This window comes from Ursus americanus, chromosome 36 (assembly GCF_024610735.1).
Source record: "Ursus americanus isolate L20-20 chromosome 36, mUrsAme1.1.p, whole genome shotgun sequence".
NCBI lineage: Eukaryota > Metazoa > Chordata > Mammalia > Carnivora > Ursidae > Ursus > Ursus americanus.
The window spans coordinates 22554178-22579651 of NC_142162.1; the positions used below are offsets into that span (position 1 = coordinate 22554178).

The 25474-nt window shown below is 44.6% G+C and overlaps 1 protein-coding gene and 1 long non-coding RNA gene across 2 annotated transcripts in view; one reads left to right on the top strand and one right to left on the bottom strand.

Moving 5' to 3' along the window:
- The window catches only part of RASGRP1 (RAS guanyl releasing protein 1), a 79353-nt gene that overhangs the window by 40143 nt on the left and 13736 nt on the right, over positions 1-25474 (bottom strand). The window lies entirely within an intron of this gene.
- On the top strand, positions 1914-14993 carry LOC123804103 (uncharacterized). Its single transcript, XR_006783072.2, has 3 exons — positions 1914-2412; positions 3461-3655; positions 4399-14993. It is a non-coding gene; the product is annotated as an uncharacterized LOC123804103 (long non-coding RNA).

A 25474-nucleotide genomic window follows, 5' to 3' on the forward strand; every position in this document is an offset into this window, starting at 1 on the left:
CCACAAAAGACAGAACCGGGGAGGCTGAGAAGGAGTGGACTGAGCACCACATGGGGCAGAAACTTCTAACCACTAGGACTGCCCACAACTGAGGAGGCTGCAGAGCGACACCTGTTACATCTGGAACAGGCAGAACCGCTATTATTCACTGAAGTCCAGTCTACGGCCATACCACCCTGAACGCGCCTGATCTCCTCTGAAGTCCTACTAACCCCAGGGGCTGCGCTAACCACCTTAACGATGTTCTCATTCTTAAAGTAAGTCAGCAATGCTGGTGTTGCTCAAAACTGACAGCTGAGGAAACCAAAGTATAGAAAGATAAGGTAATTTGTTCTAGGTCAAAGAGACAAAGAGCTAGGATCTGGATCTGGCTCCAGGTCTCTTTGATTCCAGAACTCCGGCTCTCTCCACTATACTCGGCTGCCTGCCGCATGGCCATCGGTCAGAATAGGGAATTCCAGTGTTAAATGGGGGCTGAAGAAGATCAGCTTTAAGATCTCTTCCAGTGCTCAGGGCTGAGTCTAAGAGATGCTGTTGGGCTACTGGGCTGGAAGCAATGCACATTTGGAAGAACAGCTTTTGCACTCCGGATGATTTCTGAAACACTCCTGTATGCCTTGGCTGATTGATACTGATCATTAAAGTTGCCCTTCAGATAAGAAGAGGCAAAATCATATTTGCTCTCTGCTTTTGCCTCGCACCGCCCCTCTTCCAGAGTTCCATGACATTCCCCCACTGCGGCCTGGTAATCCTCACATGCTCTCTGTGGGAGTGAGGGCTGGCAAATGGTAAGGCCGGGAGGGGATGACTCATTCAGCAAAGGGAGGCAGGAATGGGGTGAGGGAAGAAGCATGTCTGCACCTACACTCAGAACTCCCTTCTGGGCGCCCCTTTTCCACCAGGAGAAAGTCTGCATGTTCACCTGCCCTCGCTCCTGCCGCCATCTCTCCCCAGTGCTGTCTTCAGCCTCCGTGGGACCTCATCAAGGGTGCACTCCCTTCCCGACTTCATCTCACGGAACAAGACTTCTTCTTTTTGGAGAGGAAGAGCCTCCCTTTTAAAGTCAGATTTCTAAGTGGGTGGTCAAGGGGAATTTACCTTCCAGACTATGGGATTTAATTTCGATATTTTGATATAATTGCTGTAAGCTGATTTAAATATTTCAATGAATAATTTCATTTTGTTTGCATCTTTAGGCTTTTCAAAATGCAGGGTGTCACACTAAAAATTCTAATAAGTAAAATGTGCAATGCATAATAAAATGTGCATATTTTCTCAGTACCATCTGCTCCTCACACTTTAGGGGAGACATCTTTAAAGGGCTGAAACCTCAGCGGGGTACAAGATGTCAATCTTCTCTACTCTATCACCAGACCTGGGGAGTAATGAATGCCACTAGGGAAGTATACTAGTTAAGGACCCATCCAGCCTGTGGACCAAAGAAAAGCCACGTGTTTTCTAGATAGTCATTTGTCTATGAATCAAAAAAAAAAAAAAAATCCCACAAAAAACAAAAGAACATTTTCCATCATTAGGCTCAGTGGTAAAAATAACTACACTTTATGGAATCACAAAATCTCGGGGTGGAAAGGACTTTCGACATTTTCTACCTCAACCTTCTATCTCATGCATTGTTTCTTCCTAAAAGCATCACAGGTAAGTGGCTACCCAGCTTCTGCTTGTACCTTTCCAGCGAAAGGATATGGCTCCCTAACTATTCTACACAGTGACTTTTCATTCCACTTCTACTAAAAACCTATACTGGTCACTAACCTACTGGTCATTAATCTCCTCTGTGAGAGGCCCTGTCTTAGGTCCCAAAGGAGAGCTAAGGAGCTCTAAGGAAACCGCTTGTCATTAAGGAGCCCACAATCTACTTAGGGAATAAGGCACACACCCAAGACACACAATACTATCAGGCAGCAAATGTTAAGAGTGAGCACACAGAAGGATGGCAGAGTTGGGAGGAGGGAGAGACCCTATCTCGTCATGATGGTTCAGGGGCATCTTGGTATCCGTGGAGAAGTGACCCAGAACTTGGAGATTCAAGAGGTCATCTGGCTCAGCCCTTTGCCCCTCAATCAGTCTGCACACTCTCTTCTTCCTTTCTGTGGTTTAATATTAAATAAGTTATTTATCTCTGACAGCAATGAACTACTCCCTAACGATGAGACTCCCATGACAGTAAACGTGCCATCAGCTGCATTCCAGGGATGACTTTCCTACAGCGCGAGTTTGTCAGGGGAGGCGGCAGGGACGACTTGCAGCAGAATGCACATAAAACACGACCAACACTGGAGAGACTCCAGAACAGGGTCTTGCTTCCTCTTTGTTCTGGTTTCCACGGACATCTCTTGATACGTGAAGGATTCGGAGTGTACCGAAAGCAGAAGGTCAGAAACCGGCACACGGGTAGGCGAGCTGTCAGCACTGGGGGCATGCTGCCAAACAGTGCGTGTGGCAAAACCAGCGACCAGAAAAAACGGGAACGCTAGGGTCGGAAAACCACACGGGGTGGGAGAGGTGGGTCTGGAGTCTAGAACAGAGTAGAGGCCGCTGGTGGGGGTCAGTGTCTCCAGACGTGAGGAGATGGCATCCCGGGAGATGACAGACACACTGAGAATCGTGAATGTGCAACACCGGGTAAATGGTCCAAAGAAAGAAAACATACTTGACAGCAACGCTGTAAATCCAGTTTGGAGCGGGCACAAACATCAGCAAGCCGAAAAAAAGTTAACAGTTTGTTGCTGTTCCTTGTTTCATTTTGCCAACGTTGCCGCCAGGGCAGGAAGTGCACGCGAAGAAAGAACGGGGTGCTTTTTTTTTTTTTTTAAAGATTTTATTTATTTATTTATTTGACAGAGAGAGACAGCCAGCGAGAGAGGGAACACAAGCAGGGGGAGTGGGAGAGGAAGAAGCAGGCTCATAGCGGAGGAGCCTGACGTGGGGCTCGATCCCATAATGCCGGGATCACGCCCTGAGCCGAAGGCAGACGCTTAACCGCTGTGCCACCCAGGCGCCCCAGAACGGGGTGCTTCTACCCTGAACTCTCACAACGCCGACCACCTGCGCCGCTGCAAACGTGTGCCGGGTACCCCCTGGGCTTGCGTCTGCTCCTCGGCCCCTCAAGCCCGGGGGCGGGACATGAGGGGCGAGCGAGGGATCTGCGAGTCAGGACGGCCGCTGCCAGCGGTGGGCCGCCGGGCGTTCAGAGCACAGCTCTGCGGGGGGACGGCGGGGCCCCTGATCTGTAGTGCGGGTCGAAATACTCCCGTTACGGCCAAGTCCAAGCTACCGCGTGCGCTCCCTGAGCGTGGAGCCGCGAGAGGTGCGGGTGGACGGCTCTGGGCCGGAGCAGCTGCCCCAGCACGCCGGGGGGGGGGGGGGGGGGGCTCGGCAGCCCACCTGAGGTCAGAAAGGTTGGTCTTGGCCAGCAGCCTGCGGTACTCCTTCCTACCAGGTGCTCCTGAAGCCACGTTCACCCCACTCCTCATCTCACGCCCTCTGGACCCTGCCCAGTAACTGCTGGAACAGCTCATCCAGAGGGGAAACCCCTCCGGTGGAGACGGACGTCCAGGGTGAAGCCGCTCGGAGCCCTACAACAGCGATGCTCGTCAAGCGGTTACTGCTCTAACCCGGGGACAAAAATTTTAATGTACGGTGAGGGTTTGGGACCAGAGAAACTCCCAGTTTCTCGTCAATCCAGCCTTGAGCTTATTCCCTCGGGGATAACCTGGCCCATCACGGCCGGGCCGAAGGTGTGGGGCCTGCCGCGTGAGTGTGAGGCGTCAGTCTATCTAGAGTATTTGCTAGTCCGTGGCCCCGCAGAGCGTCCAGGAGCTGCGCGTGTCTTGGATGTTATCTGCAATGGCCAGGGCACACCACGACACGCACGGCACACGAGCCTCAGTTTGACGCTGCCCTGCAGCTGCGGACTTCCGCAACAGGCCTTTAGAAGCAGAGTCTTCTCCACGTGGCGCGGGGGCCCGCCAGGCTCACCTCTCCTCTCTGCTCCCACCCAGCCTGGGGGGGGGGGTGACGACAGCTAAGGCTAGGGACCCAAACCAGGGGAAGACCTGCCTAATCATCCGCTACCATAAAGGGATCTGGTGCCATCAGGCCTCCCTCAACTGCTGTCCCAGAGAGGCCGCCCAGGGAAGCCCTCAGTGAGGAAAACCACCTGTGCCTCCTCCCTTCATTCTACCTACTCTCCATCCTCTTGGGTTGGGGGGGAGGGACAGGCATTTCAAGGGGTACAGCACCTGGATACCGCACGCGCGTGCGTACACACACACACTGCACATGCGCAAACTGCTCTTAACGCCAGCGGAGGGAGAAGGTGCTAGCCTCTCCAGATGACAACACCTGATAGCAATACTTTGTTTCTATTGCACTTAGGCTCCACAAACAGGATCACCCGTGTGGAACGTGGGAGTTTCACAGCTCCGTGCTGTGGCAGGGAACATGCGCTCAATTTTAAAGATGAAGAAACAAGGTGTCATGGCTTGGTCATGGTCACAGCGCTGGTGAGTGGAGGCTCCTGGACAGGAATGGTCTTCTGACCCCCAGTCCAGGGCTCTTTCCTTGGCACCAGTCTCTTCAGGGATTAGGTGAATGCGGTGAAGACTAATTATACTGGGAAGAGCTCTACCTTTCAGCCATCCATGGTAGAAGGCTAACCCCCCTTATCCACAGCCCCACTTTTCTTTCTCTCCCCGAGAAGCCCTGCCCCCATACAGACAACCCTCTCACTGCAATTATAGCACGTTCTCTAAAAATCACCCTGAAGATCCTAACACTTAAACCTACCGCTTTTCATGACATCAACACAAGGCAGCTATTACTGGCACCATTTAGCTAGGACAACTAGAACCCAGAATGCCTAGCGAGCCACTGGGCTGTGTGGGTGGAAATGCCAAGGCCCCCCGGGAGCTCCCAGCCCTCCTGTGCTGGCCCACCTCCCCTCTCTAGTGCAGCAGGTGCTCTCTCCGCTCCCTTGGCCAAGCCATCAGCAGGAACATTCCTCCCTGGGCACAGCTTTTCTTCCAAAGCGTGAAGCTCTATGTAAAAGATGACCCAGATTTTTTGGATGAGCGACTGCAATCTATAAATGTCTAACCAAGTGCATGAATTGCCTAACGTGAAAAAGAGCTTTTAGCTGTGTCGTCTCTGCTGAGCAAGACAGCCGGCCTTCCTCGGGGACTGCTGCCTCAATCTGGACCTGTCACGTCTGAAGAATCAGGGGGCTGACAAGTCGTGAGGGAAGCTGTCCTCTTCAGTTCTGCAAATGAGACACAGTTCTTGAGGCGGGAGTTGGGGAACTGGGCTGGCACTAAAAGGCCAGGCAAGGGAAAGGTGTGACAGGGGCCGGGCAGGCCCACTGATCTGACGCTAGGACAACACCAGGACCTCAGACGCTCTGAGCTGTGCTCGGAAGGTAGCACCAACTGCACGCAGCATGCAGCCGCTTCTCCAGGGCCCAACTCCTTGGGAACAATCCGATTATCTGCCTGGGTAGTAAGGCTGCCATTCGATTCTTCGGTGAGCCCCCGTCAGCAGAGCCTACTTGGCTCACACAGTGCTCATTCCCCACCACAGCACCACAGGAATGTGCCTGGCAGAGGCCTGTCCCAGCTCCCCAGAGGACACACACAGCTGCCAGCAGGTGGCCGGGAGAGAGGCCAGCAAGGGGGGAGTGGACCCAAAGGACAGAGACAAGTGCAAACAAAACAGAGGAAAATCCAGGGCAGCATCTTTCTCTGCTCACGGGAGCACATTCCTATTGCTTCATTCTTGTCTGTTAAATTTTGGGCCTTTTTTGCATGTTCGCTGACAGGCTGAATAGGTACTAAGAAGCAGCTTGGGGAACTTCCCAAATACCACACAGTGAACTGATACAAGGCCTCATTGAGATGGACTGGGTAGCCTCACACTCAACCTTCTTCAAAAAGCTTTCCTCAATGTGTGACTTGATCCTAACAGACCTCCGTGGCTCCGTCACCTCGTTCCAGTGCGTGATGGGGCTGAAGCAATCAGTATATGTTGACAGAAAATAGCAATACACCGAGCGTAGTCTTTCACCAAAGATGCTATTCCCGGCTTCTAATTCTCTGCGACGAACAGTCCTGCACAAAACCATCGTCACCTCCCCACATATGGGAAAAGTAACTCAGCAAAGTCTTGTAATCCGACAGAAGTTATTCTGAGAGTCTCCTGTCGCCTTCCTTGGTTGCAGTTAGGATTACGTTAGTTTGATTAAGTACAGAAAAAGGCTTAGTGACCCGGGAAGCGCTACAACAGCTGGTCAACTGTTCTTATTTCTCTGGCTGGATTGGAACACCATTTTGTTTTTCTTTTTGCTTCTGTTAGTCTTCAGCTACTCCAGATGGAACTATGATTTTTCATGAAACGCTGTAACCACGACTCAGAGGGGCTGCCCACTGGTATGTCATGCTGTCCAGGCCAGTGACACTGGACTTGGCTTCCTCTCAAGCATGCTCCCACTCCACGGCAGAGTCAGTTGGGGGGCTTTCCAAGCTTCCTCACAATCCTAGGTTTGAAGTGCACCTGCCCCTCAGACCCTCAAGACAAGAGGACAGCTTCGAGTTCGGTGAGGTGCTAGAGAGAAATCTGCAGGAGAACCTGGGAAACAATTCTGATTCTAACAGACCTACGCACCTAGATAACCTTGCTATCCAGACAGAACTGCATGGAGGGATAAGGACTCTCTTACAGTCTGAAGGAGAGAAGCTGCTTCCCTCTACTCAGGAGCCAAGAACCAAATAAGAATGTTCCAAAACACCCCAACTCACGAACCGGTGCTGTCACCATCTCACAGAAATAGCCCCAATGCAACACCGAGACTCACAATGTTGCTACCAACTGGAAGCTGGCTGAGCCAGGAGGAATATTTGGTATTGCTGGAGTAGATGAAGCATGGGACTAAAAGACATGAACTATATTCAAAAGTTAGCTTGACTCCGTCTCCTCCTCTGCATCTTTTTGTTAACATACCCGAAATGCTTCTTGCGTACGAGAGAGGCCTTACGTGTATGAACTCTAGGCAAGAGGTGGTATAGTGTCGTCTGACAGATAAAGACACCGAGGCAGAAAGGGCCTAACTTCCTGGAGTCCAGCTAGGAAGTGGCAGACCTGGGATTTGAACCCAGGCTGCCGAGGCCTGAGACAGCTCTGATCATTTCTGAGCCTCGACTTGCTCATTTGCATAATGAGAGCTTGGCAGTGTCTTGCCCCGGGGCCACCCAGCAGAGAGATAATCAGGAGATCGGTCGAGATAAGGAAAGAGCTTTGATATCTTTTGGGGAGAAAGAGGTCCTGAGCGGAGTCCAAACCATGTGACGTCTGGTAGACTTGTGGGTCCTGACTATCTGGGCTGCCTGAGAGTTGTCCCGTAGGCACGTGAAACCCTCGCTCTCTCGCTGAAGTACTATTAACATACGCTTATCGGCGCTTGTTTCCGACTAAGGCCTCCTTGCACCCTAGCTCATTTGAGCCTCACAACGAATCTGCGGGATGGGTGTTAGTTTTATTTTTTTTAGGTGCTGAAATGCAGAGAAAGGCGATGTGATCTACCTGCAGCCGCACCGCTGTGGAGTGACGGTGTTGGGGCTTGAGTTCTGGTCCTCTGCCTCAAGCCCTGCCCTTTCCACCATAGCCGCCGCTGCTGTTCTGAGAGCTGGGAAGACTACTTCCCCTCGGCGCCTGTGCTTGCTGGAGCCGGCTTCCGTGGTAAATGCCAACACCGACATCAACGAGTGCCAGCAGGACCGAGCATCCCATGCGCCAGAGGCAGGCGACGCCGTGTGACATCTGTTCCATCACCGCAGCTGAGTGCAAGATGCATCTCCGTGTCACACATGAAGGAACACTCAAGAGAGGTCAAATAACTCAGTCGTGGTCCCAAAGCGAGGCGGTGGGGGGAGGGGAACTACCTTTCTGCTTATCCTTCTGACTCCAAGCTTTTCAGTCTACGATGGGCCTGCCTTACCTTTTAAATGGGAATCCTCCAAGGATAAGGAAGAGGGTATGTTTACTGCATCAGTTTCCTACAGTCTCTAGTCCCCTGCTATACCTGTTACGCTGGGGCCATTCCCTCCACCGAAATCACAGTAAAGAAGACTAGCCAATGACTAGCAACCACTGATAACACAAAATAGTACGTGCACACTTACTATGAGCAAAGAGTTAAACGCCTTTAGAAGGAAGAAAGAGCCAGGGATTTCTAGTCCTAGGAGACACGAGAGGATGCAGGGAGATGATGGTGAAGAAATTAACATGGTTTTTAAAAAGAAAGGGTAAAAAGAGTCAAGAAACTAAGGACAAAGCAGGAACTAAGATTTAGACTGTTCTTTCAATCTGTGTTAATGTCACTGGCATTTAATTCCATTTGCAGATCTAGACAGAGCAGCCCCTTGACACAGTGACAATAAGAGCTTCCCAGAGAGCTTTAAGAATCCTTAATTTTAAGGTCATTGTGCAATAGAACAAGATGTTCTCAAGTGTCCTCAACCCGATCGAGACGGCAGAGTAGGAGGACCCTGAGCTCACCTCCTCCCACAGACGCACCAAGGCTACAATTACATGTTAAGAAACTCTCTCTGAAAATGACCTGGAGCAGAACAGCTCTTTTACAGCTAAAGATATCAAGAAAAAATCCTATCAAGAAGGGTAGGTGGGGCAGAGATGCAGTCTGGGTAGGACCTACACCCCTAGCATGGCAGTGCACAGTGAGAAGGGTATCACAGGCACTGAGGCCCTCCCCGAGGAGTGGGGGGCTCAATCCACATCGGGCACACCCCACCCTGGGAACCAGCACTGGGAAGACTAGCTTCTATAAAGTCTGGCTTTGAAAATCAGCAGGGCTTAACACCGAAAAAACTCAAGAGCTATAGGAAATCAAGACTCCATTCTTAAAGGGCCCACATATAATCTTACTCGCTCTAAGACCCAGCATAGAGATGGCAGACGAAAAAGTGTCTGGGCCATATATACGGCCAGGAAGTTTACTGGTTTTCAGGCATGTGCTGGAGGGGCAGGGATCTACAGGAAGTTTCTCTGGGAATGAAGTACTTGCAGGCACCACTTTTTCTCCCCTGCTTCTGCCTAAGTGGCCCAACACTGGTGGTGGGTGCGGGTTCAGACACTATCTACCTTGCTAGCACTGCTCACCCAACCCCAGGGCTCCCCTGCACACCTGCCCCACCAGCTCGCCTGTGGCACTCCTCCAAAGGGGCTCCTGCCCTACCACAACTGGCATGCAGCCTTGGCTGAGACAGTGCCCCCTCAAAACGGCAGTCACATCATACCCAGCAGTTGGCCTTAGCCAGGACTGGCACCTTCTACATAAGGTCAGTCCTTCGAGACTAGGAGATGGAGCTAATCTACCTAATACATAGAAACAAACAGAGTTAAACAAAATGAGGAGGCAGATATGTTCCCAATGAGAGAACAAGAGAAAACCTCAGAAAAAGAACCAAGAGAATGGAGAAAAGCAATACCTCTGACCAAGTGTTCAAAGTAATGGTCATAAAGATGGTTACTGAACTCCCAAGAAGAATGGATGGACATGGTAAGAACTTCGAAAAAGAGAAAATATAAGATGGAACCAATAATACACTAGAGGAAGTCAATAGCAGATCAGAGGATGCAGAAGAACAGATCAGTAATCTGGAAGACAGAGCAGTGGAAATCACCCAAACTGAAAGAAAAAAATGAGGATAGATTATGGGATTTTGGGACAACATCAAGTGTACTAACATTTGCATTACAGGGGTCCCAGAAAAGGAAGAAAGAGAGAGAGAAAGAGGCAGAAAACTTATTTGAAAAAATAATAGCTGAAAACTTCTTTGACCTGGAGAAGGAAATAGAGATACAGGTAGGTCCAGGAACTGCAGAAAGCCCCAAACAAGATGAATCCAAGGAGGTCCACACCAACACACATAATTAAAATGTCAAAAGTTAAAGATAAAGAGAGAATCTTAAAAGCAGCAAAAGAAAGGCAACTAGTTACATACAAGGGAAGAACATACATAAGACCAGCAGCTGATTCTTTTTAGCAGAAACTTTGCATTGCAGAAGGGAGTCTCATGATATATTCAAAGTGCTGGGGGGAAAAAAATCTACAACCAAGAATACTCTACCCAGCAAGGCTATCTATTAAAAATTGAAGGAGACATAATTTCCCAGACAAACAAAAGCTAAAGGAGTTCATCACCACTAAACTGGCCTTACAATAAATGTTAAGGAGAGCTCTTTAAGAAGAAAAGTAAGGCCATAAATAGAACAAAATTATGAAAGAAAAAATATCACTGGTAAGAGCAAACATATATTAAAGGTAGTGGATCAACCACTTATAAAGCTAGGATGAAGGTTAAAAGACAAGAGTGGTAAAAACAATATCGACAATAATTAGTTATGTGATACACAAAATAAAAATGTAAAATATGATGTCAAATACATAAAACATTTAGGGAAGGGTGGATAAAAATATAGTGCTTTTAGAATGAGTTTGAACTATGTGTTATGCACATAGGGTGTTATATATGAACCTCGGGGTAACCACAAACCAAAAACCTAAGATAGATATACCAAAAATTAAAAAAAGAAAGAAAGAAAGAAATCCATAAATAACATTAAAGAAAGTCATCAAACTATAAAGGAAGAGACAAAGAAGAAAGGAACAGAAATGAACTATAAAAACAACCAGAAAAATAATTAACAAAATAACAGTAAGTATATACATATATCAATAATTTCTTTAAATGCACATGGTCTAAATGCTCCAACGAAAAGATGTAGGATGACTAAATGGATAAAAAAAACAAGATTCAGCTACATGCTGCCTACAAAAGACTCACTGCAGAAGAGACACGTAGAAACTGAAACTGAAGGGATGGAAAAAGATATTCCACAAAAATGGGAACAAAAAAAAAGCTGGAGCAGCTTTTTTTTTTTTTTTCTTATCATACTTAGATAAGACAAAAGAGACGTTAAAGCAAAGGCTATAGCAAGAGACATAAAAGGGTATTACATAAAGATAAAGGGATCAATCCAACAACAGGACATAACAACTGTAAGTATCTAGGCGCCCAACATAGGAGCACCTAGATATATAACACATATATTAACAGATGTAAAGGGAGAAACTGACAGTAATACAGTAATAGTAGGGGACTTGAACACCCCCATTTACATCGATGGCTAGATCATCTAGACAGAAAAATCAATAAGGAAGTAGAGGCCTTAGATGACACATTTGACCATATGGATTTAAGAGATACACACATAACATCTCATCCAAAGACAGAACACACATTCTTTTTGACAGGCACACAGAACATTCTCCAGGAAGATCACACGTTAGGCCACAAAACAAGTCTCAATAAATACAAGAAGACTGAAATCATACCATGCATCTTTTCCAACCATAACAGTATTAAACTAGATGTCAAGAAGAAATGAAGAAGAAAACTGGAAAAAACAAACACATAGAGACTAAACAACATGCTACAAAACATCCAAGGGGTCAATAAAGAAATAGGAGAAGAAAAGAAAACTACCTTGAAACAAATAAAAATGGAAACACAATGTTCCAAAATCCATGAGATACTGCAAAAGTAGTTCTAAGAAGAAAGTATGTAACAATACAGGCCTACTTCAAGAAATGAGAAAAGTCTCAAATAAACAATCTAACCTTACACTTAAAGGCAAGAGAAAAAGAAGAACAAGAACCAAAGTTAGTAGAAAAGGAAATGACGAAAGATTAGAGGAGAAATAAATGAAGTAGAGAATGAAAAGAAAAACAATATAAAAGATTAATGAAACTAAGATCTGGTTCTTCAAAAAGGTAAACAAAATTGATAAACCTTTAGCCAGACAGAGAGAGAGAGAAAAGAAGGAGGAGGAGTAGCAGCAGCAGCAAGGGAAGGAGGGAGGGAGGGCTCAACTAAAAAAATGAGAAACTAAAACTGACACCATAGAAATTCAAAAGATCATAAAACAATACTACGAATGATTGCTTGCCAAGTAACTGGACAACCTAGAAGGTATAAATTCCCAGAAATATATAATCTTCCAAGACTGAATCAAGAAATAAAAAATCTGTATCAAATGATCGCTAGTAATGATATGAAACCAGTATCAAAAAACGCCCAACGAACAAAAGCCCAGGACTAGATGACTTTATAGGGGATTCTACCAAACATTCAAAGAAGAGTTAATACCTATCCTTTTCAAATTATTCCAAAAAACTAAAAGAGGAAGGAATACTACGAGGCCAGCATTACCCTGACGCCCACCCTAAACAAAGACAATACACAAAGAACATTATAGGCCAATATCTCTGATGAAGATCTATGCAAAAATACTCAACAAAATAGTGACTGAATTTAACAATTCATTACAAGGATCCTACACCACAATCAAATGTGATCTATTCCATTATTCAAGGATGGTTCAATATCTACAAATCAATATGCTATATCATATTAGCAAAATAAATGATAAAAATCTTATCATCTCAATATATGCAGAAAAAACATTTCACAAAATGCAACATCTATTTGTGATTAAAAACTCTGAACAACATGAGTATAGAGGGAACATACCTCAACATAATAAAGGCCATATGTGACAAACCCACAGCTAACATCAAAAACAACAGAGAAAAGCTGAAAGCTTTTTTCTAAGACCAGAAGTAAGAGAAGGATGCTCACCCTCACAACTTTTATTCAACATAGTACTAGAAGTCCTTGCTGCAGCAATCAGACAAGAAAAAGAAAAAGCATCCAAATTGGTAAAGAGAAATAAAACCGTCACTATATGCAGATGACATGATACTATATATAGAAAACCCTAAAGACCCTACTAAAAAACTATTACAATTAATACATGAATTCAGTAAAGTTTCAGGATACAAAATTAATATCCAGAAACCTCTTCTGTTTCTATACACTAATAACAAACTATCAGAAAGAAATTAAGAAAACAATCTCATTTACAATTGCATCAAAAAAGAAATACCAGTAATAAATTTAACGAAGGAGATGAAAGACCTGCATTGTGCAGACTGTAACACAATGACGAAAGAAACTGAAGATGACGCAAATAAACGCAAAGGTACACCATGCTCACAGACTGGAAGAACAAGTGTTATTTAAACGTCCGTACTACCCAAAGGGATCTACAGATTCGATGACTCAATGCAATCCCTATTAAAAGCACCAATTTTTCACAGAACTAGAACAAATCATTCTAAACTTTGTATGGAATCACAAAGAACCCTAAATAGCCGAGGAATCTTAAGAAAGAACAAAGCTGGAGGTATCACAATCCCAGATTTTAAGATACACTACAAAGCTATCATAACCAAAACAGTATGAGTGGTGCAGAAACAGACACCTAGAGTGATAGAACAGAACAGAGAATGCAGAAATAAACCCATGTTTATATGGTAAATTAATTTATGACAAAGGAGGCAAGAATTTACAGTGGGGAAAAGATAGTCTCTTCGCTAACTGGTGCTGGGAAAACTGGACAGCTACATGCATGAGAATGAAACTGGACCACTTTCTGACACTATACACAAAAATAAACTCAAAATGGATTAAAGACCTAAATGTAAGACCTGAAACCATACAACTCCTAAAAGAAAACAAGAGGCAGTAAACTCTTGGACATCAGTTTTAGTGATATCTTTTTTTTTTATTTTTTGGATTGGGCAACAATCCAAAAAAGGCAAGGGCAACAAAAGCAAAAATAATAAATTGGGACTAGATTAGACTAGAAGTCTTTTGCACAGCAAAGCAAACCATCAACAAAACAAAAAGGCAACCTAATGAATGGGAGAAAATACTTGCAAATGATATACCTGACAAGGTGTTAATATCCAAACTATATAAAACGCTCATACAACTTAACACCTCCCCAAATATCTGATTAAAAAAGGGGCAGAGGGCATGAATAGACATTTTTCCAAGGAAGACATGCAGATGGCCTACAGACACATGAGAAGATGCTCAACATCCCTCGTCATCAGGGAAATGCCAGTCAAAACCACGATGAGATACGACCTCCTCCCTGTCAGAATGGATATTATCAGAAAGATAAGAAGGGGTGCCTGGGTGGCTCAGTTGGCTGAGTGTCCAACTCTTCGTGGAGTTTGTAGAGAAAAGGGAACCCTCATGCACTGTTGGTGGGAATGCAAACTGGTGCAGCCACTGTAGAAAACAGTATGGAGGTTCCTTGAAAAATTAAAAATAGAAATACCATATGATCTAACAATTCTACTTCTGGGTATTTAGCTTTAAAAAACAAAAACAGTAATTCAAAAAGATATATTCAACCCTATGTTCACTGCAGCATCATTAACAGTAGCCAATGTATGGAAGCAACCTACTTGTCCTTTGACAGATGAATGGATAAAGAAGATGTGGTATGTGTGTATGTATATATATATACAATAGAATATTTCTCAGCAATAAAAAGGAATGAAATCTTGCCATTTGCAACAACATGGACAGACCTAGAGGGTATTATGCTAAGTGAAATACGCCAGAGAAAAACAAATATCTTATGATTTCACTTATATGTGGTATCTAAAACAAAAGACAAAACCCCTAAAAACAAAGGAACAAAAAAATGAAAATAAAAATAGAGTCATAAATACAGAGAAAAAACCCAGGGTTGCCAGATGAGGGGGGCTAGGGGAAAAAGGGGCTAAGAGGTACAATCTTTCAGTTATAAAATAAATAAATCACAGGAATGTAAAGTACAGCATAGAGAATATAGTTAATGACGCTGCAATCACTTTTACGATGACAGATGGTAACTGGACTTGTGATCATTTTGTAACGTATATAAATGTCGAATCGCTGTGTAGTACACCTAAAACTAACATAATATTGTATGTCAACTATACTCCAATAAAAAATAATTAAAACAAAAACTTCAGTGAGAAAAGCTTTCGACTCATGTTCAAAAAACATTTTCTAACCCTTTCATTTTGACTAGGTCTTCCAAAACTTATTGACTGAAAAATTTACATTTTCTGAACTGAAAGGTAAGGGAAGATGCTTGAACAAGTTGATAACCCGAGTTTCTGTGGGATCCAATACGTTGATTCCAAGATTTCTCTAATTTTTGCGTCCTATTCAACTGACCACCAACACCCCAGGTAGCTCCTGGCTTTCTGCTCTAAGCAAAGCAGAAGGAAATGCTGAGGGCAGGGTAACCAACCACCCCCCCAGCACCCGCCCCCATACAGCCCAGAAATGCCACTAAACAGCCCTGACTTACATTTGCATGACACTTTTCACTTTACAAAATACTTTCACACGCACGATCTCATTTGACCATCACGACCCCCTTGGGAGGTGGGGAGGGGCTGAATCTAGCTTACAGATGAGAATGGCACGAGAGTGCCGATGTTCAGTCGGGCCAGCTGGCATCTGTTTCAGGCTGATGAGGGCCTGTGCCATACCGGTTAAATATTCTGCGTGTCCCTGCCAGATAGACAACTGGCCCGTGCATAACACCATCACCAAACAGCAGAGCCGGAGTTTTAGGTTTGGACGTTCTCATCACCGATCAAAGGTTTTTTGTTTAAAGAGTGCTGTGCTAGATACTGGCGGGGGGTGGGGGGTGGGGGGGGGGAGGGTTGCAGGGATAACCAGGACCCTGTCCCCGTAAGTGTCCAGAAACGACCAGCTACAATAGGGTACAGAATACAGTAAGGGCCCGCAGAGAGGTATGAACAAAACACTAAGCAGCATGGAGGAGAGGGAAAGCCAGATTTGACCAGGAACAATCTCTTCATCTTCATGAAGATGTGGCCTCTGAGAGGGGTCGTGAGATGCGGCCTCTGAGAGGGGCCGTGAGATGTGGCCTCTGAGATGGGCTCAAATTTTGACAGATGAAGGTTGAGGTGAGCACATTCTGGGTTGGGGAAGAAATGGTTTTGTGGGAAATGAGAGAGGTCCAAGCACATCTGGGAAAAGATGTGAAGTCCAGTTTGGTTGAATCAGAGAGCACAGGTTAGGCAGGGAGAGAAATGTGGAAATGCACCTCAGGGTTGCAGGGTGGGGACCTCACACACTGAATCGGGGAGCTGCCCTTACTCTGACCTTTACCTTGAAATTCTGCCAGACTAGATGGTCTACAGAAGGAGCAGAGCAGGGTCCTCTCCCCCCACATTCTGTTCCAGTTGCCAGGTTGTTACACCTTCCAAGCTTGGCCCTAAGGGCTCTTGTCAAGGCGGATCATTTCCAAAGAACCTTGAACTTATTTTAATTTTCACCGCATATTTTCCCCCAACCGCATAGCCCCTGAAGAGACCCAGCCACCCAGGGAAGGCCAGGAAGCACGTGAGTGTGTGTATGTGTATGCACTGGCTATTACAGCAGGGTATGAAATGTTGCTTTTTTTTTTTTTTTTGCTGAACTCACTGATTTTGTTATTAGAGCAGCACAGTTACTTGCAGTCAACATTTCTCCCGCCTCACTCTGCTGGCATTAGCACCGTAACTCCCAGTCTCCTTCCCTGCCTGCTTTACAGGAACCAAATGGAAGCATCTATGATTACAAGGGAGCAAAGACTTGAGGCCTCCCCAGATCTTTCATCGGCAGGCTGGATCACTCACTTTCAAACAAATGCAGACCCCCCCCAAACGTATAAGAAGTCAGCAAGGAGGGGGGCTGACGGTTGGCAAGGCTTTCGCTTTCCCTGCGTGGCTGAGTTTATCACCGTGGGGTAAACATCGTCACTTCATCTTTGGCCCCTCATAAGCACCGCCTGGCACAACGGCCCAATCCACGCTAGTGACTTAAATAACATGATACCCCTTAGCCAGTCCAGACAGATCCGGGCTGAGCATGAAGCAGGTAAGCACTTCGATGCCCTCCCCACTTGGGGTGCGCGTTCCCTTTCGTGTCCATCTCTCTGCACACCTAGTTTCTCATGGAAACCACAGGAAAGAGGTACCTATGTTAAGGTGTCAGAGACTTTCATATTCTTCAACTCATATTTGCATAATAACAGTCATTCTGAGAGGAGATAACATAATGAAAAGAAAAAGTTTGCAATTTAGGGTAAAATTCTGGGCTTTGGTGAGTGAATCTTTTCTTCTCTTTTTTTAGTGAGGAGGCCTTAAGGTTAATGGAGACTTTCAGGTAGGGGATGGGGGAAATCAGTGGTTTTCTCTATTAGAATGAAGACGTCCGGGCTTATCCAGAAGCAAATGAATATACCAAACCTGACAGACTTTTCAAGACCTCCTGGGTAGCTTAAAAATAAAACAAACAAGAATAAACCAGATAACCTCCCCCAAAATAGACTCCAAGGCCTCATCTCAGGTTTGTTGGCATCAAGACACCCATGGATGGGGCACAGAATTTGTATTTTTAAAAATTTCCTCGGGGCATCTGAGTGGCTCAGTCGTTAAACATATGACTCTTGGTTTTGGGTCAGGTCATGATCTCAGGGTGGTAACATAGCGCCTTGCGTTAGGCTCTGTGCTGAGCATGGAGCCCGCTTAGGATTCTCTCTCCCCTCCCTGCTTGCTCTCGCTCTCTCTCAAAAAAAAAAAAAAAAAAAAAAAAATCTATTCAGGAATCTGATGACCAATCACTTTTGATTAGGCTGACTGAAACCATTTAGCTCATTCCCCGCCCTGGGCTGGGTCTACAGTCTACTGAATGACCCCATGAGGAGACTTGCACTTTCAGAAATCAGTGGTGAGGTCCTTCAGTTGTCTTCAGGGCTAGACCCAAGGGAAGTACTTAAATAGGTGACTTGGTACCAACATTACCGGTTCCTGGGGGGGTTCATTCTAATTTACAAAGCACAATCAGCAGCACATTAGAAACAATCCGGGGTGAGCCAGAGGCCCAGGGTTAAAGGTAACTGATCGGGGCCACAGGGAATTTCCAACTGCAACTAGCAAAGCTTTTGTCTCGATAGGGCCTGCGAAGCCCTATGCTGAGGTGATCTTTTATCCCTGAAGCCGGAGAGGAGGGCCCTTTTACTCTTCAAAACAAAGATGTCGGTTCTCCCGGGGCCTTCACAGGACCTCCTCCATAATGGTCTTTGTCCATGGTGGTGTGTGGGCAGTCTTCTTCCCCTCTGTTCCTCGTATCTTAGGAAGTGTTCGCTGGGGCCTATCACCTTCCAGGCATTAATGAAGGGACACCAGAATCTCAATCCCAGGGATGACCCTGGTCTCCTTTGTGTAAACTGGGGAATTTTATGCAGGATATTAAAATACTTCTCTTTCTCACCACCTAACTCTTGGGTCTCTTACCACTAACAACACTTCTGTCTGAGACAGGCCTCATGGGGGGATTGAACACTACTTGTTTTATAGTATTTCAGCAACTCTGGTAAAACTATTGAAACAAACTTAAAAGAATGATTAAAACAATAATGTGTGGGGTTCCCAGTAAATTTCAGGGAATTCCTGCTGAATCCACCTTCAAGTAATTCGGCATTTCACCTCTTTAGTTCCGAGGTTGTTCTGAAGAGTATTTCGTTAGCAGCCAGTCAGCTGATTAAATAAAGATGTCCTCTCCGGCAGCGTCTTATTCATCTCCCCGCCCCTGCCCAGTGAGTCCTCACAAAGGAGCCCTGGTTTCTGAGTTACTAGACATTTTGTCCCTCGGATCTTGGCGCTCACATATTAGGTCACACACAACCACAGAGGAACCCGAAGGATTAAACCAGAGGTGAACCAGAAGTTAGTCATCTTCACTGGCCACCGGCTGCTGCCTTGGAAGGTCTTGGTCTGCCTCCAACAAGCTCTACCACAGGCCCGGGGGTCGGTAAAAGGAGGGCTCCCCTCAAAGTTCCTACAGAAGGAGATTCTACAGGCTTCTCATGGCCTCTTTGGGTGGTGTTGGGTTTTTTCCCCCCAGTAACTTTTTCTACCTTAACTGAGGTACATATTTAATGTACAGTTTGATGTCTTCTGACACATACACCCATGTAACCCAGACTCCTCTGAAGATCTAGCACATTTCTGTGGCCCAGCAAATTCCCTAATCTTCCCAGTCAGTTCTTCCGACCCCACCCGCCATGAAGGCACCATCCTAATTTTTTCATATCCTAGATTAGTTTTTCCTGTTTCAGAACATCATATGATTGGAATCATACAGCATGTATTTTTTGGCGTGTAACAAAGCAAAATGTTTTAGAGGTCAACCAGTGTTAACTCTATTGGTGGTTCATTCCTTTGTATTGATGGGTAGGTATTTTGTTGTATAAAGCACATATTTTTCTCATTCTTTCTGATGTTGAGTGATAATTTGGGCTGCTTCCAGTGTGGGACTTTTATGTCCAAAGCTGCTGTGGACATTGGTGCACAAGTCAGATTGCGGATGTACGTTTTCCTTCCTCTTGCATAAATACCTAGGAGTGGACTTGACGGGCCACAGCGTAGATGTGCCTTTAACTTTATAAAACTCTGAACAGTGTTTCAAAGTGATTACACCATTTTACGACCCCATCAGTAATGTCTGAGAGTTCTGGAGGCCCCACCTCCCCACCAATTGCCATTGTTGGGCTTCAGGTGTTGTTCGCCTTCCCAGGGGGTGTAGTGTGGGAGCTCGGGATTATAATTCATATTTTCAAGGGATGCTGAGGATTTTTTATGTGTTTATTCACACTTACATGTCTTCCTTTGTGAAGTGGGAGTTCCACAATTGTTCCATGCCACTTCTTTATGTATTTTGAGTAAAAGCTCTTGTAAGACATGTTCTACCAAACATTCCTCTCCCATTGTGGCTTGGCCATTTATTTCTTAAATGGTATCCTTTGACGAGCATAAGTCTTTCATTTTTATGAAGTCCAACTTACTAAATGTATCATTTAAAGTAAGTCCTTTGCATTCTACCTAAAAATATCTACTCCAACGTTTACAAAAATATTCCTTTGTAATTCCTTCTAGAAGCCTTATAGTTTTAACTTTATATTCAAGTCCCCGGTTCTTCTCAAATTATTTTTCATGTATGGTACCAAATATAGGTAACAGTTCTCCCCCCCCCCCCCCCCCGCGCCCATGGATATCAGTGAGTGGTTCCATCACCATTTGTTGAAGGGACATTCCTTTTCCACTGACGTGCTCTGGTGCTTCTGCTGAAGACCAACTGCCCGTATAATACGTGGATTTCTGAATTCACTCTTCTGTTCCACGAATATGCTTCTCTGTCCTTATGCAGTCTTGATTATTGTAGCTTTACAGTTAATCTTGAAATCAGGCACTTTAACATTTCAAACTTTATTCTTCTTTTTCAGGCTGTTTTGGCTGTTCCAGCGCCTTTCATCCCCATATCAGCTCTAGTTGCGTCACCTGAAACTCTAGTTTCTGGTTTGTTTTTTTTTTTTTTTTTTTACTTTCACTCTTTTCTGAGATACTGACTTGCCTTAAAATTCACAGATCTTTGCTTTTTCAGTGTCCAATGTAGTATTAAGCCCATCCAGTGGATTTTTCCTTTTGGTATATTTTTCACTTCTAGAATTTCCATTTGGTTCTTCTTATTGTTTCCATTTCTCTGTTAAGGATACCCATCTGTTCACATTATTTTATATCCTTTGACATATTTGTAGCAGCTGTCTATAATTCCTTGTATACCAGTTCCCACATTGGCATCAACTCAAGTTCATTTCTTTTTTTTTTTTTTTTCAGATTTTATTTATTTATTTGACAGAGATAGAGACAGCCAGTGAGAGAGGGAACACAAGCAGGGGGAGTGGGAGAGGAAGAAGGAGGCTCATAGCAGAGGAGCCTGATGTGGGGCTCGATCCCAGAACGCCAGGATCACGCCCTGAGCCGAAGGCAGACGCTTAACCGCTGTGCCACCCAGGCGCCCCTCAAGTTCATTTCTATTAACCTTTTTTCTTCTGACTATGGGTCACATTTTCCCACTTATTAAAAGGTCTAGTAATTTTATATTACATGCTGGGCACGGTGGATACAAAGCTGAAAATTTGGATCATGCTTCTTTCCAGAGGCATTTAATTTACGGGAGCCTTAAATTGATCCTGTCAAGGCTTAGACTTAGGCTTTGTCAGAATGGGTCAAGAGTAGCTCTTACTTTAGGGCTAGAGTACCTCAACGCCTATGTTGCATTTAAAAAATTTTTTTTAAAATATTTTATTTGTCAGAGAGAGACAGGGACAGAGATCACAACAGGGGAGCTGCAGGCAGAGGGAGAGGGAGAAGCAGACTCCCTGCTGAGCAGGGAGCCCAACAAGGGGCTCAATCCCAGGACCCTGGGATCATGACTTGAGCCGAAGGCAGATGCTTACCCACTGAGCCACCCAGGTGCCCCGTCACAATCTTTTTTATGTTTCAAGTGAATGCCCAAGGTGTTCTCTCTCTCCATTTTGGTTGGTTGGAACTGTAATATTTGTCAAACCATGAACCCTCCTCTGTCTCACAGACTTCCATAACTACCTGGTATCATGGATTTCCACCATATTCATGCATAGTTTGGTATTTAGCCAAAGATTAAAGGAGATCCCTTCTCTCCAGGACACAACTCCACAAATGCCAGCCAGCCCAGAAGCATAAAGTCTGTTTCTTCTACCAGGCAAGATGCTCCTCTCTGGGCCCTGGTTCCCTGTACCACAATCTGTAAAGTGCCCCCAGGCAGAGAGCCAAGGTGAACTTTGAGTTTACCTCATATATTTTGGTTTCCTCCACAATCACAAGTCTGACCTGTTTTCCAATACCTGAAAGTACTTGCTTCACATATTTTATCCAGTTTTTACAGACGGAAAATAATTCCAGTATCTAATATCTCATTATGGCCCAAGCCAGAAGTTCTTAGTTTGATGTATAATACCTTTATAAAGGGGAAGCTGCAGTTCCTTGCTGAAATGTAAATCCAATTTACTCTCTATCTGTCCTCTTGAAGGTAAGTAACTCATTCTGACTCTTCCATGCTTAACGCTATCAGGACAAACATATGCTTAGCGCTGTTAAGACAAATTAGAACAAGCCACTCTTATTTGTCTTCTTTTCCGGTGCTGCCATCTATATCCTCATAGATTCTATTTCTGTATCATTTCTTAACTATTTATCTCCTCTGTCCTCTCTCTAGCATTCTGTTCCTATCCTAAGACCCAGGGACTAAGCCTGAATTCAGTAACACTTTGTAGTCCAGTGTTTGGTCAGATCTTGGTGCAACAGACAGATATTGTTTTGTGTGCCCAGAACACCAGCCTTCCTTTGGGAAACACTACTTCCCCAACTTCACTCCTGTGATTCTAGTCAGCAATGCTCCATTCTTAAATTACTCCACCCTTGTGACCACAGGTAATGGGCTCAAGTGCTAGCCATCTGCCTCAATTTGAACCAATCAAAGTTCGTCCCTGGCAAATTTTTTCGTTGAACTTGAGGGGGGGGGGAATTAAATCTCTATTGATAAGAGATGTAAGATTTGCCGCTGTTAGTACCATATTTCCTGTCCATCAAGGAAACAGATCTTCAGTGAAAGAGAATGATTAACTGACAAGCAGAGAGAAGCCAGTCAGAGAGAGAAGAGGGGGCAGAGCGAGGGGAGAGAGACAGAGACATGCTCGTGTCTCCAGATGCTGTTCTAGTCTCTCATTTCAGATGTTCCCAAGGCCTGCACACGCACCGAGACTCCTCCTGTGCTTTGGTTATGTGAACTATCTGCATTCCTTCTAATAAATTCCGTAAGATAGTTCATGTTGGATTTCTGTCATTGCCGTAATACTTTGAAAAACAAGAGAATCCCTTTTTTGGGCCGGATTTACTCAACATATATTAATATAGCTTAAACTCAAGTAAAATTTAAAAATATATACAGGAGTATCTACTAGGCTCATACCTGCTTATCCAGTATGTCAACATCCTGGTGATGTCTTTGACACAGCCATTCCGGCCAGGTATCTCCATCCTGTATCTCTATAATGTGGGTTTGGTTCCCTTGGCAGTTTGCATTAATCTGAGGGAATGATACACTAACATTCAAATCTATAGTAATAATGATTGTTACTATTTTTGAGTATCTACAATGTAATGGCATTTTGATAATATTTTATGTAAATGCTTTCTACTAAGGTGACCATATTTAGTTTCCAACCAAACTAAAACCTTTACAATTTTTCACCATTATCATCCATTCTGTAGATGAGAAAACTGTGGCAAAATAACTTGCCAAAGGTCAACATTTGGTAAGTGGTAGAGTCAGCAGTAGATTCCAAAGACCCTGAATGCTGTGTGGTCTCCCACGGCCCCCTCTGTAATCTGCTCACTGCCCTGCTGAGATCAGGCTATGCCACAACCATGGCATTTTCCAGATCAAACCAGGATGTGTGTGGGGTGAGGTGGGGTGGGGAAGAGAGTATTACATTGTCTCACTTACTTACTGATGGTGGGACTGAAGATTAAAGTTTTTAGTTTTATTTTTTTGTCTTTCTGGATACAAGACCTTCAACGTCTCCATGTTGAATAGGGAATGTGTTGAATGTAATGGGGAAAATCAAGTGTAGGACATGAATAAATTATTTCAGTATGGAACCAAAGTATCCCATTCTTATTCTTTACTCTTTGCTTCTCTCTTTAATACAAGCTTGATACTCTTATTTCATCATCCAAGAAAATTAGAATACATGCCTTTGAATTTTCTGTAGTTCTTAATCATCTATTTTTCTTAGGTTTGAAGACACTTTTCTTTTTAAGATCTTATGGAAAATTATTTTTTATTTTTTAAAAAGATTTTACTTTTAAGTAATTTCTATCCCCAACGTGGGACTCAAACTCACAACCCTGAGATCAAGAGTCACATGTTTTTCGGATTGAGCCAGCAGGAGCCCCAAGATCTCATGGAAAACAATAAGCATATACCACAGTGGTAAAGCAATGTAGAGAACCTCTATGGACTTAATCCAGCTTCAACAATGACCAGGACATGGCCAGTTTTGGTCCATGTGTACCCCACTGACTTCTCTGTCTCATATTATTTTAAAACAAACCCCAAACATGATATTTCATCAGTAACTATTTCCGTATATATTTTTAAAAATAAGGACTCTTAAGAAAAAAATGCATTAACATGCCTAAACCAAAATGAATAGTAATTCCATAATATCATGGACTACCCAGTCAGCATACCAATTTCCAAACACAAATAATCATATACTAATGTAATATAATTATCAGTATATGTGTGTAGGTATACATATATACACACATTTTTTAGAAAAAAATATTCACACACTATGACTGAAGTGTCCCTTCAGTCTCTTTAATTGAGAGGGTCCTCCGCCACATTTCCTGCCATTTTGGGGGCACACTTTCTTAGGTAACTAAAGCTAAGTCCATCTCAGGTAGACGATGGTGGTTGCTGAGCAGCTAACAGGCCTCAAAGCCACTAGGTCAGACAAGGTCGGGGAACCACAGGCATAGTAAGTGTGGGGAGCTCTTTCTTTGGGGCTTAAAGCAGAACCAAACAGGTGAACCCCAGCGTCACTCACTGAGACCAGGCATTCTGCTTATCCTTGGCAATAACTGAAGAGCCTGACAGCCAGCAGCATGAGTACTCCAGCTAGGTTCTGGGAAGCAGCACGTCAGAAGCTGGAGGGACTCACTGTATGACCTCACCTACCTGGGAGTAGAAGTAAATGGTGAACCCACCAAAGCAGGTTTGGATGGAGTAAATCTGCACCCATGATGCTGATGAGCTGAAAAAGCCTCTATGCACCTGGCATTGACACACTGGATGCCAAATTCACCAAAATGATTACCTGCTCATCAGATTTAAGGCTGCTCCCTAGGCTGTTCTCCAGTCTAACACAATAGACTCATAAATGCTAAAGCTACAACATTTCTTGGCCTCCTAAATGCCCTGGGTGCCCCCTTAAAATGCGGCTGTTCGCAAGATGACAAAAACAAGTCCTGGAAGGTGGTTCAGAGAGATCAGTGAAGGGAAGCCAGACGTGGCTACCTTTGCTCCTCCACCCCAGAAATTCCCAGATGACTTCATCTCTGAGCACCTGACTACTCTGCTTAGACCATTCTCTCCTTCACTATAAAACTGGCAATCTCTGCTTCTCCCTCCTCCGCCAAGAACAGCGCTTCTGGCTCCCACTTCTTTTGTCCATTTAAATGAATCCCTGGTGTCCCTCAAACCGAGCTCCCTCCTGGCAGTACCATCTGCTTGAAGACTTTGGTAAGAACCTCAGCAATATCTCCCCAAGACTACTCTCTGGAAAAAAACCAAAGTACTCAAACCTGGCCTCTGCCACACCACCGTCCACCACCTCTTTCACTCTGCAGAAGAATCGGAAATGAACCAAATTGTAGCATCTTTATTTCTTCGATGTATCTTTCCCAGTTGCTACTTCTTAAGATTCCCTCAGAAAGTTTATTAATAAAGACATTTCTTAAAGTAAAGTTTCTCTTCAACAAAAGCCATCTGACTTTCTCTATGCA